The following is an 11,267-nucleotide window of genomic DNA, read 5'->3' as shown; positions in this document are numbered from 1 at the left end:
GAAACCCTTACCAGTGCCATTAGGAAGTCAAACCCTTAAATTCCTTTGTCGAAAGAGGGTGATGATCCCTACACTGAAAGTGTATATCTAGCCAAATCCAAGTTAGAAAGGGAATTCTTATACCACACAGTAAGCATGCAGTTGCCTTTAGCAGAGTGAGATGAAGGCTGAGTATACTTGTTGAAATTTGGATCACAGTGTGAATTCAGTGCGGGGGGGGGGGGGGGTGGGGCGGGGAGGAGGTGATTTCAATAAGGAAACTCCAAGAAGGAAACTTTCCGGAATGAGATGTGAGTGGGAGGTGTAAACAACATGAATGTAGAGGTCGAGTCACACTGAGACCAGAAGCAAAGTGACAGGACAAAACACACCTTGATGCTCGTGCAGGGTAGGTAGACATGTTCAAAAAGCCTCAGATAGGAACCATAATGTGAGACAATGTGCTTTGTAATTGGACAGGGTAACCTGGAATCAGGAAGGGGAGATGAGCAGGGAAGTGGATGGGACAGCAATGGCAGGGGTTTCTGGGGGTATATCAGGCAGCACAGTTGACATTCATGCCCAGCATCTGCTCATGGTCCCTGAAATATACACCCCAAATCTGGGCACACACTAATGCTCGTTAATTTGCGATGGAATAGTATCCTTGACAGATGTTTGTCAACCACGGGCGGTTCATCTTCTTCCGAGTCCTTCTTTTTTGAACAGAAACAATAATTGCTGAGTATTATGGGATATCTGCTTGAATGTCTGCTCCTGTATGTCCACTGACATCCCTCTGGGTTTATTTCCTCATCCCTCTTTAAAACAGATGTGACACAGAAATCCTCAATCTAAAGGTTTGCTTCTTTTCAATCATTCAGGAGGAACTTCTGCATGTGGATGAATACAAGATCAGCGGAAGTTGACTCCATTCTCCCAGTTTCTCCATCTCTGTTGTTTCTGTTTGATGATGCTACATTGCAGTGATCTGCTTCTGACGTGACCTACTTTTTCTTCAAACCAGAAATCCCCTAACTCTGGTGGAGAGGGCCTTCAGCTGTCCCATCGGCCACAGTGTCGCCCTCACTCCGTCCCCTCCTTCCCAGAATCCACATTCATGGAATCATCCTCTGCCATCAAACACATTAGATTACTTACAGTGTGGAAACAGGCCCTTCGGCCCAACAAGACTACACCGCCCCGCCAAAGCGCAACCCATCCATACCCCTACATCTACCCCTTAACTAACACTACAGGCAATTTAGCATGGCCAATTCACCTGATCTGCACATCTTTGGACTGTGGGAGGAAACCCACGCAGACACGTGGGGAATGTGCAAACTCCACACAGTCAGTCGCCTGAGGCAGGAATTGAACCCGGGTCTCTGGCGCTGTGAGGCAGCGTGCTAACCACTGTGCCACCGTGCCACCCACATCGTCCCCTCCCGTCCACTGTCAGCATTACATGGGGACCATTCCTTCTGTGACACCACCATCACCCTGAACACTTCCCCACTCCCCCCATGGCACCTTCTCATGCAATTGCAGAAGGTGCAACACTTGCCCATTCACCTCTTCAATCCTCACTGTCGAAGGCCCCAATCAGTTGAAGCAGCATTCCACTTGTATACGTTCAATCCAGTCTCCTGTCAGTGCTGCTCACAATACAGTCCCCCTTACACTTGGGAGACCAAACAGAGACTGTTTTAAGGAACACTTCCACTCTGTCTGTAGGAATAATCCTGACCTTCCCATTGCTTCACATTCCAATAACCTGCATTGTTCTCATGCTGACTTTTCGGTCCTGAACTGTTGTAATGTTCCAAAGAAGCACAACCCAAGCTTGAGTAACACCTCACTTTGCACTTTGGTATATTACAGCCTGTAGGAGTTAATATTCAATTCCATAATTACACAGCCTGACCCCATTATGGCTGTTCTCAATTTTTCATAAATTCTGCTTCCTGGTTTCCCTATCACCTTGTCTGTGACTTGTTTATTTTGCAAACAACAGAGAGAATGCATTTCTCCCATTTACACTTAAATTTACACCCGTTTTACATCTGTTTCTCGTTCACCACAATTAAAAGCTCATTCCTTTATGGCACTGCATCTCCACATGCTCTGTTTTCCATCATCCCCCGATCACTTTTGTCAAGGGATTAAGGAGTTTTTTTCAGTTCTGAATAAGGGTCACGCTGGACTTCAAACACTGTCTCTGTTTCTCTGTCTCTCTGTCTCCAGCAATTTCTTGTTTGAACAGCTTGAAAGAGGTGTGTCCAAGCCGCTCAAATGCCCTGTCCGTCATGGAGCGCCATACACCGGGGAGTGAACAGTAATGCAAGATATAGAAATTCATTGGTTCTAAAATGACATAAGACTGGCATCATTGACGCTACAGAGTTCTTAATGAAGATCATGGAGAGAAACAGAGGGAAACACATTCAATGTAAACACCGAAGGTGGCACGACTGGAAGGGAAAAGATCCACATGAATGTTAGAATTAGAATCGCTTCAGTGTGGACACAGCTCTTCAGCCCAACAACTCCAAAACGCTCCTCTGAAGACTATACCAACCAGACCTATTCCCATATCCTACACTTACCCCTAACAAATGGACCCAACCTACGCATCCCTGAACACTACGCACAATTTAACATGGTCAATGCACGTAAACTGCACATTTTTGGACTGTGGTTGGAAACCGAAGCACCCAGAAGGAACCCACGCAGACAAAAGCAGTCGCCGAAGGATGGAATCGAACTTGAGCTCATAGTGTTGTGAGGCAGCAGTGCTAACCACGGACACATGGTGCTGCCCGGCGAAATACGCTTAGGGGTTTTGAGAATCATGACAGTTAGGAGGTGTGACATCATGGACAAACGCTCAGAAGAATGAGAATACGAAAATGAAAGTGTTATCACATCCGAAACCAGAGTAGGTCGTGGTGTGATGGGTGAATGGATCTCGGTGCGAACTTGGGGATAGACGGGATGAATTGCAATGCAGAAGTTACAGCTCAAAACTGGGAATTCATGTGGTACTGTCGATCACAGCCGGACAGAAGGAGAATTGTATTGAATCAAAATCTGTAACTTTATGCCCAGAATAATCCCTCAGTCTATCATTCCCATTCAGCTGATCGATGTTTCAGAGTCGAGTTGGGGAATGTACTAGGGTCAGAAGCATGTATACCTAAAACTGATGACAATCCATTTAAAGCTACCGCACTTGACCACTGTATTTACATTCCAAACAGCAGGACTAATATCTGGTAGAGAGGGAGAAATGATGACAAAGCACACAGATCCGATAGAAGCTCTACAGTACTGCCACATCCAGTCTGAAATGGAGTTGAACTATGAAACAACTGACGATAAAAGAGGATTCCACAAATATTATTTAAAAAACAACATTGTTCAATGGGATTAGGGTGTCACTGCTTAGCTCATCATTTATTGCCCAGAGGATAGTTAAGAGTCAACCACATTGCTGTGGATCTGGAGTTACATGTGTCCAGAGCAGATATAGATGGCAGTTTCCATTCTTTAAGGACAACAGGGAACCAGATGGGTTTGTCCTACAATCAGCAATTGATTCATGATCTCATCATTAGACTCTTAATCCCAAACATGCATTGGATTTGAATTCCACCATCTACTTTAACAGGATTCGAACTCAGATCACCTGAACATTACTGGGTTTGTTAGACTAAAATCTCAGCAGCGATTGCTGAGGCTATTGCTCTACCATCCCTCGAAATAATGGAACCTTCCTGTACATCAGTGTAAACGACAAGGATGCCGTGTCTGCACCATCCTCAGGCAGACTTGTTGATTGAATGACGCCCACAGAATCACAGATGCCAGTCTTCAACCAATTAGATTCTCTGCACGTGATATGAAGAAACAGCTGAACACATTAGACACGACAAAGGCAATGGTCCCTGAAACCATTCTTACAAAAGGACTGAAGATTTGTGATGCACAACAAGCCATGTCCCTGGGGACGCTGTGTCATTCCAGCTCCAAGTCTGACATCTCCCTGGCAATATAAAAAATTACTCAACTATGTCCCATCCCCTAAGAGAGGAATAATTACAAGCTGACAAATTATCACCCCCTCAGTCCCATCACGACAATCAAATTGGTGAGAATTCTTTCTGCCAGAGATGTCAAGCAGCAAAGAAATAATCGGCTCAGTGTGGTTTTCCATAGGTCCCTATGTGGAGATTGTGCAGTTGTGGAAATGTCACTGGATTATCATTCCAGACCAGGCTAATTCATTGACTGCTGGTGAAAGTTGACAAAAATCAATAAAATAACGAGATGTAAAATCTGGTGCCAGTAATACTGACATTGAAGCCCATGTCAGTTGTCAACATAAATTTTCTGTCCCATTGTACTTTCAAGAAGTGAATATCCCGTGCTTTCCTTGTCTTTGCTAAATGTGACTTCCATATAGATACACAGCCATGTGGTAAACTCATCAGTGGTCTCCGAAACTGCAAGGCCGTTGTAACAAACTGTTCCGAGGTCTCACAGGATGAACCCAGACAGAACACTGGGCACCAGCCTCTGTATCGGAAAAGAGAACGGGAAACACAGTCCGTCGACCCATCAGAGACCTCCTTCCTAACATCTGAGAGTTTGTAACAGCCTTTACTGAGCTTTCCCACAATCTGCGCAGAAACAATAGACAGTAGACAGTAGGTGCAGGAGTAGGCCATTCTGCCCTTCGAGCCTGCACCACCATTCAATATGTTCATGGCTGATCATCATTAATCAGTATCCTGTTCCTGCCTTCTCTCCATAACCCTTGATTCCACTATCTTTGAGAGCTCTATCCAACTCTTTCTTAAATGAATCCAGAGACTGGGGCTCCACTGCCCTCTGGGGCAGAGCATTCCACACAGCCACCACTCTCTGTGTGAAGAAGTTTCTCCTCATCTCTGTCCTAAATAGTCTATCCCGTCATTTTAAACTGTGTCCTCTGGTTCGGCACTCACCCATCAGCGGAATCATGTTTCCTGCCTTCAGAGTGTGCAATCCTTTAATAATCTTATATGTCTCAATCAGATCCCCTCTCAGTCTTCTAAACCCAAGGGTATACAAGCCCAGTCACTTTCAGCGTCAGGTAATCCCGCCATTCCAGGAATTGACCTCGTGAACCTACGCTGCACTCCCCCAATAGCCAGAATGTCTTTCCTCAAATATGGAAACCAGAACTGCACACATTTATCCACATTAAACTGCATCTGCCTTGCATCTGACCACTCACCTAACCTGTCCAGGTCACCCTGTAATCTTCGAACATCCTCATCACATTTCACCCTGCCACCCAGATTAGTATCATCAGCAAATTTGCTAATGTTATTATTAATACCATCTTCTTTATCATTAACATGTATTGTAAAAAGCTGCAGTCCCAGCACGGATCCCTGCGGTACCCTACTGGTCACTGCCTGCCATTCTGAAATGGAGCCGTTTTTCACTATTCTTTTTTTCCTATCAGCCAACCAACTTTCAGTCCAAGTTAGTACTTTGCCCCCAATACCATGCGCCCTAATTTTGCTCACTAACCTCCAATGTGGGACTTTATCAAAAGCTTTCAGAAAGTCCAGGTACACTACATCTACTGGATCTCCCTCGTCCAGCTTCAGAGTTACATCCTCAAAATTTTCCAAAAGATTAGTCAAGCATGATTTCCCTTTCATAAATCCATGCTGACTCTGTCCTATCCTGTTACTACTATCCAGATGTGTCTTAATTTCATCCTTTATAATAGACTCGAGCATCTTTCTCACCACTGAGGTCAGACTAACTTCTATAATTTCCTATAATTTCCTGTTTTCTCTCTCCCATCTTTCTTAAACAGTGGTACATCGGGAAAAGGGTAGGTCATCCAACACATTGAGCTTTCCCCACACTAGGTTTTGGCTAACTATCTCTTCACTTGACTTTTCCCAACCACTATATACACTATAGCCTTTGAAGTGATTAACTATCTGGATAAAAAATGAAGTAGGAACTTCGGTCCGTCCATTTGGTGAAGACGTCAGCAAAGGTATACACATAAGTCTCTTCACAGAGCAAGAGGTTTAAATCAATTCCTATTGAAATGTTAACCGTTATTTGATTTTTCCAAGCAATGTGCTCAATGTCACGTCTATCCACATTGTTCTTCACCTGCCACGTATTTGCCCATTCCCTCCAATTATCTCAATCACCTTTGAACTTCTTTACATCCTGATCACCCACTCACAATCTTAATTTGGGGCCATCAGCAGATTTGGAAAGATTACACACAAAGCCATTGAACAAATGTTTGATATGTTTTCTGAATAGCTGAGGTCCAAACATCAATTCCTGGATTATCATACTCGTAATTGCTTTCCACTCCAAAATACATAGAACTGTTTATGCTGATAAACATTTTCCTTGAAACTGTCCCATTCTCAACCCATGCCAATATATTAGATCTAGCTGTTACACACTGTTATGGACCAGGACAGACATCCTCAAAAAACTTCAAGGAAGTAACGCAGACCCAACCTTTTCTCATTGACTTCAGCAGGTGTAAGGTGGATATTCCAGAGGTGATGCAGCTGAATGAAACACAAACACAAGAGGATAGCAGATTGAATAACTTAAGTATCTGAAAAAAAACAAATTATCTCTCAATTCCAGATTCAACCCAGTGGAACTCTTCTGCACCCCATCCAATGCCAGTACATTATTTCTCAAGTAAGGCAGCTTAAACTTCGTACAATACTCCAGGTGTGGCCTCACCAGCACCTTGTACAGCTGCAAAATAACTTCCCGGATTTTAAATTGAATCCCATCAGCAATGAAATACAACATATCATTTGCCTTCCTCAGTACTTGCTGTACCTGCAGACCAACCTTGTGTGATTCATGCACAAGGACACCCAGGTCCCTCTGCAGAGCAGAATGCTGCAACGTTTTACCATTCAAATAAGAATTCTTTTTACTGGTGCTCCTAACAAAATGGATGAATTTACATTTACTGACATCGTATTCCGTCTGCCAGACATTTGCCTACTCACTCAAAGGATCTGTGTTCCTCGTAAAAAGTTTTTTCATAGATCTCTGCACACTTTGCTCTGCAACTCATCTTCGTGTCATCTGCAAACTTTGACAAACTACAGTTGCTCCCAACTCCACATCATTGATATAAATTGTGAATAATTTCAGCCCCAACAATGATCCCTGAAGCACACCACTAGTCACTGATTGCCAGATATGAAGAGCACTCATTTAGACCCACCCTTTGCTTCCTGTAAGTCAACCAATCTTCTAACCATACTAATCCATTACCATAACGCCTTCCATTGTTATCTTCTGCAGCAGTGTACTGTGTGGCACCTTGTCGAAGACCTTTTGGAAACATAGGTACACCACATCCAATGGGGCCGCATTGTCTACCTTGCTCATATCTTCATTAATTTCCAAAAGACTTGTTAAGTATGACCTGCCCTTCTGGAAACAATGCTGTGCCTGCGCAATGGGCCGATTTCTATCAAAATGCCTTGCTATTTCTCCCTTGATAATAAACTCAAGTATCTTCCCTATTACACAGATTGAGCTACTGGTTTCTAATTCCCCATCTTTTATCTACCAGCCTTTTTAAACAGTGGCGTCTCATTTGCTGTTTTCCAATCTTCTGGGACTGCCTCAGAGTTCATCAAATTTGAGAAACTTACCACAATTGCACTTGATATTTCTCCCGCTATCTTTTTTAGTACCCTGGGATGCATTTCATTCGGGAACTTGTCTGCCTCTAGATCCATTCACTTACCCAACACTACCTCCTCCATAATAATGATTATGCACATGTCTTCACCTATCGCCATCTCTTTGTCAATTACTGGCATGTTATTAGTGTCTTCCACTAGGAAGATCGATACAAAATGCCTGCTCAAAGCCTCAGTCATTTCATCATATCCTACAACTAAATGTTCCTTCTCATCCTCTAAAAGGCCAACATTTACGATAGCTACTCATTTTCATTTATAAATTTAGGGAATCATTTGCAATCTCTTTTCATATTCTGTGCTAGTTTTTTTTCTTGTGTTCGATCCTACTTTTCTTTATTGCTCTTTTCGTGGCTTTCTGTTGACCATTAATGATTTTCCAATCTTCTAGGTTCCTGCTGTTCTTGGCCACTTTGCATGCCTTCCCTTTAAAGGTGGTAGCCTCGCTTATTGCTGAGACACCCGATGCAGATTACCCCTTTTCTTAGAGTCTTTCCTTTTCACTGAATATACTTTTGCTAAGGACTTTGAAAAATTCCTTTGAAATCCTCCACTGCTCGTCAACTCTCACCATAAAGTATTTGTTACTAGTCACCTTCAGCCAATTCCTCCCTCATTCTGTTGTAGTGTCCCTCATTTAAGCACAGGACCCTGGTATTGAATTTTATCTTCACGCTCTCCATCTGTATTTTAAATTCAACCATACTGTGATCATTCCTTCCAAGTTGATTTCTAACTTTGAGGTCATTAATTATTCCTGTCTCATTTGCACAGGACCAGATCTAGCATAGCTTGCTCCTTGTTGTACGTGCTTTTATGTTAGAGCAGTCAAACCCAAACATTTCGGATTCACTGCTTTTAAGACACCTTTGAAAAACAAGACAAGAACAGCATGACAGCAGGCCATGGGCATTTATCAGATTTCAGTCCAAATATTTTCTCCAAAACTGTTTATATACTGATTTGATTGTATTTCCTGTTTTTCTTTCATTAGACTAAGAATTGCTTGGAAGTTTTATTTTTTTTTTCATGAGGGCAGAACTGAAGTAGTCGCTTCATAGTCTGACATTTTCCTGATCTCCATTCACTGGTTTTGGATTGTAAGGAAGCTACAATTATATTTGCCAACATTTCACCATGGTATATTGTACTTTGAGAAGCTTTTACGTTTCACGCTTGTTTAATGTACTTTTCTGAAACCTATTATGTCCTGTCTTAAGCTGGTCAATGATTGACCTTCCACAGCCATACAATCACAGAAGCATAGCCTGTGAAGCATCAAAATTACAGCACGATATATATTACTCCAACTTTACTACATCAGTCCCATAGCCATGAATAGTTTGACACTTCAAGTGCTCGTCCAAACAATTTTTAATGGTTGTGAGGTGATCCGTGATAGCTCCACCTCCCGCCCCCCACGTCAGAGGTGCATTTCGGACCCCCTCACACTCTGGGTGAAAAACAATCCCTGAATCCTCTCTAAACCTCAAATCATTCTTTTTAAACGGGTGCTCCGCTCTTCTTGTCCCTCTGACTAAAAGGAACAGCTGCTTTCTATCCACCCTGTACATGCCCCTCGTAATTTTATCCTTCTGAATCACGTTCCCCTCAGCTTTCTCTGCTCCAAAGTAAACAAATGGAGCTTATGAAATCTTTCTCCATAGCTGATATGCTCCATACTTGGGAACATCCTGGTGAATCTTTGCACCCACTCCAGAACAAGCGCATCCTTCCTGTAATGTAGCTCCCACAACCCCAAATAGTATTCCATCTTGGCCAAACCAAAGTGCTACATAGCTCTTGTAATCTATGCCTCGATGAGTAAAGACTATGCCTACTGTTTCGAATAATTTCTTACGTAACCTTTCTGTCTCCCCCGTTACATTCACAGATGTGCGGAGAAGCATCCTCTGAGCTTCCTGGTGTGCTGCCATTCATTGTGTACTCTTCCTCATATTTATCAGGGTTACATCTGCCATTGATCCACCCATCTGACCTTTCCATCTGTATCTTCCTGTAACATAAGACCTTCCTCCTCACTGCCAAACACCAGCCAATATTTGTGTCAAACACAGACTTACTTATCACACTGTCACTCCCCCTCCACAGTCGCACCTGCATCATTTATAAATACCACAAACAATAAGGGACACAGCGCTGATCATTGTGGTACTTCAGGGGACACCGTTCTCCAGTCACACAAATAGCCTTCTACCACCAACTATTTTTGGAAAAATTTTCTCTAACACTGATCTGAAACACACTGGTCTATAATTCCCTGCTCTGTCACTACAACCCTTCCTATAAAGGGTGTTCTCCAGTCCATGGGTACATCACCTGCGACCAGATTCTATTTAAACATTAGTATTAGCGCCTTTCATTCCTTGTCTCCAACAGCAGCCTGAGATGTAAGTGATCTGGACCTGGGGATTAGTTCAATTTTATACCAGCCAATACATCAATCCCTGCTCACATCTTACATCAATCTGTTTAAGAGCTTCCCTGTCCAACTTCTTGAATTCTGTAACTACGTTCTCCTTTTGCCAAGTAGACAGACGTGAAGTTCTCACATAACAATCAATCAACGTTCTCCAGTTTCACCCACAGATTCCCGCCTTGATCCCAGACCAAGTCTCCTCAGTAGACCATCGTGCCATCTGAGAGATTAATCAGGAGAATGCCCATTCAGTATATGTTATCAGAATATTTTACTTAGATCAAGACATCAAAATTGTACAGGTACAGTCCAGGTACAGTCTCACCAACTCTCTGTGTTACTAGTGCAGAATGTCTTTATTGCTAGCAGGAGCAAATCACTGCAGAAGCAGAATCTGTACTGAAACCAACACATGCTAGAGATCACAGTTAGTCAGACAGTATCCGTAAAGGGAGAGCAAACTGACACTTTGAGTCTAATTGATACTTTATCGTCTATATTCGTATTCCCTTTAAATGAAGGCGTTTAAAGGGACACAGCACTGAAACCTGTGGCACACCAGCGTACACCGGGCTGCAGTCACACAAACAACCTTCTACAGCCACCTATGTTCTCCAATGTTTTCTCTAATGCCTACCTTCCCCTGTTTGCATATGTTCCTCCCAATACACTTTGCTTCAATGTTTTCTGATACCTTACTGTGTGTGCTGATTAAACCTCCTCCTGAATATCTGACTGCACCACATTCACTGATTCACCATTGTTTACATCTACAAGAAATATCTTCAAGAAAACAATTGTAAATTATAACCTCCCTTTCATCAGTACAGAACAACTCTCTTGAAATTCGCTATTACTTACTCAGTGTCCAATAGGTTGCAACAGATTCCCTACTGTGGATGAAAACTAACTGGTCTGTATTCCTCCACTCTCCCACGTCTTCCCTTCGTAAATATTCGAATGCATTTATAACCTTCCGAAGTGAATACAGAGAACTACAGTGGTCCCTTTTGCAATCAACATGTGTATTGCTGTTTTCTCTGAAATTTCACTTTGAATTATATCCG

The sequence above is a fragment of the Chiloscyllium punctatum genome, chromosome 18, assembly GCF_047496795.1.
Source record: "Chiloscyllium punctatum isolate Juve2018m chromosome 18, sChiPun1.3, whole genome shotgun sequence".
Classification (NCBI taxonomy): Eukaryota; Metazoa; Chordata; class Chondrichthyes; order Orectolobiformes; family Hemiscylliidae; genus Chiloscyllium; species Chiloscyllium punctatum.
Note: the sequence above shows the minus strand (reverse complement) of the source record.